The following is a 2,351-nucleotide window of genomic DNA, read 5'->3' as shown; positions in this document are numbered from 1 at the left end:
TAATTAGAGGTTTTGACAAAAATACCCTTCAAAGAATTATAAATATTATGAAAATTTGGAGGGTATTTTGGTAAAACAGTTTGGATCGTGACTATCCAATGGATATCTGTTGCAAGCCCATATCCAATCTGAAAATTTTTGGATCCTACATTTGATGACCCAAAATAGGCCCATGGATCCTATGATATGTTTAGATCCTGTTCATTAACGTTCGGATTCGGAGGATCCATCGGACCGTCTGGATCCATTGACACCCCTACCAAAAGGGATTCGAAATCACTCTTCCTTCATGTGGGCGAGCCTTGATAAGCTTATCTTGTAGTTCTCTTATTAAGGCTTCTCATAGTGTTTTTTTTTCCTTTTGATATGTTTAGATCCTGTTCATTAACGTTCGGATTCGGAGGATCCATCGAACCATCTGGATCCATTGACACCCGTACCAAAAGGGACTCGAAATCACTCTTACATCATGTGGGCGAGCCTTGATAAGCTTCTCTTGTAGTTCTCATATTAAAGCTTCTCATAGTGTTTTTTTTCCTTTTATCTAAATCATAAAGAAATTAAACTAGTGTCATTTGAAAATTGTCCGAGTACCAATATTTGAGGAAAAAAGTGCCCATATTTGAGCAAATTGGATATTCCGTTGTAGGATGGTCCCAACATATGCAAATTAGATATTGGAAAATGTTTTGATGGAAAATGAGTTTTTTTAGCAATTCCCTAGCTCATTTTTCATCGATTTTTTTTTCTAAAGTAAAAATAAATATACCTGTTTTCTAGAAAATTGCAACCCACTAGGCCTCAAATTTTTTTTTTTATATATACATCTAGGGGTGCAAGTTTGGCCATGTGAACCCTGACCTGCCTTGAGCCCTAACAAGGTCAGGGCCGGAAAATCCAACCCTAAGGGCGGGCTTGGATTCATGTTTTAGGCCCTGACTTAGGGCTGGGTCGGGCTCAGGGTTGATACCTTGGGCCAGCCCCACCCGACCTTGTTTACACTTTGCCCCTGACCCAGTCCGACCCGACCCTGTTTATGCTTGTCAAACTTATCTTTGTAAACCCGTACAAGTGTGGCTCTTTGGCTTAAAGTCTTGGGTATGCTGCCCAGAGACGAGAGTTCGAATCCCCCTGGGTTTACCCGATGATTGCGCGCGGTTTACGGGTGATTGTGCGCATCCGGAGGGAATTAGTCCCACTCTACAAAGTGGGGTGGGGACACCCTACGTCATAAAAAAAAAAAAAAAAAAAAAACTTGTCTTTGTATACTTTATTTTAGATAGTATTGAGTTTTCCATTGATAGATCTTTTTCTTTTTCACTGGGGTCAATCAGGCGCGGCCCGGACCGGCCCAATCAGAGCGGGGCAAGGGCTGGGTGATACCCTGCATGGCGGGCATTGGGTTTAGGTTTTTAGGCCCAGACTCAGGCCCGCGGCCAGGGCCGAGATAATGGGAAACAGGGTTGGGCTAAGGTTTTGAAAAGTCCGGCCCAACCACCCTGTTGCAGCCCTATGTACATCCAAATTCAAAACACCCCGTTGCTTTCTGAGAAGAATAGCTAATAATCTAAGATTTTAATCTCAAATCATACACTCGATCTAACGGCTCACATGTCGCAACGGACATAAAGGAAAGTTCGTCGCACCGGACATAGGACGTAGTATTAAACAAGAGGTTGTTTCGTAATTTCGATTCTCAGTCCCCAAAACCCTAATCACAGTCCCCCGCAAGTGGAATATAAAACCCTAACCCTAATCTTCTCTATCTATATAGCCTACAAAGTAGTTACTCTCTATTAAACCCTAACGCCTGTCTCTTTTCCCTTCCTCTGCATGTGGCCCATAAAACCCTAACCCTAATCTTATTTTCTCTCTTTTCCCATTAATCTTACAATTTTATTTTGAAAACGCAGGGATTGTGTGTATCGACGTTGTGCTATTTCCTATGCATATCTTGTCGAAAGTATTCCCTGCAAAATGGATTTGGGGAAGATGGACAGTTGGGTTTCATCTATATTGAAATCCCAACAATCTTTTTCCCTATATTTATTCAATCCTAATTTCCCAAATCTTTCTTCTTTACAGTCTAGGTAGATCTCTCTATGGATTATGTCATACTGAGTATGCATGTTTTATCGTTGTAATCTAATACGCTTCGGTTTCGGTCCTAATTGTCGGCCGAAATCTAAAACCTTGGTTAAAATCCTAAGAGACAGGTTGAAGCAGATGCAAGCTCATGTGAAATGCCAAGCTGATCCACATTGAACTGATAGGGAGTTAAATATTGGGGACAACTTATCTAGCTTATAGACAAGTGTTGGTAGGATCTATAAGGCCACAGAAATTATCTC

General features: G+C 41.3%; 1 non-coding gene across 1 annotated transcript; it reads left to right on the top strand.

Moving 5' to 3' along the window:
- The first annotated feature begins 1,906 nt into the window (after positions 1–1,906).
- LOC143870198 (small nucleolar RNA snoR135) lies at positions 1,907–2,048 on the top strand. Its single transcript, XR_013244988.1, has one exon. It is a non-coding gene; the product is annotated as a small nucleolar RNA snoR135 (small nucleolar RNA).
- The last annotated feature ends 303 nt before the right edge of the window (positions 2,049–2,351 follow it).

Source organism: Tasmannia lanceolata, unplaced genomic scaffold (assembly GCF_043159265.1).
Source record: "Tasmannia lanceolata isolate RefF3 unplaced genomic scaffold, GAP_Taslan_0.1 ptg000003l, whole genome shotgun sequence".
Classification (NCBI taxonomy): Eukaryota; Viridiplantae; Streptophyta; class Magnoliopsida; order Canellales; family Winteraceae; genus Tasmannia; species Tasmannia lanceolata.
The sequence above is the reverse complement of the archived record's forward strand: the minus strand, read 5'-3'. Positions and strand labels throughout refer to the sequence as shown.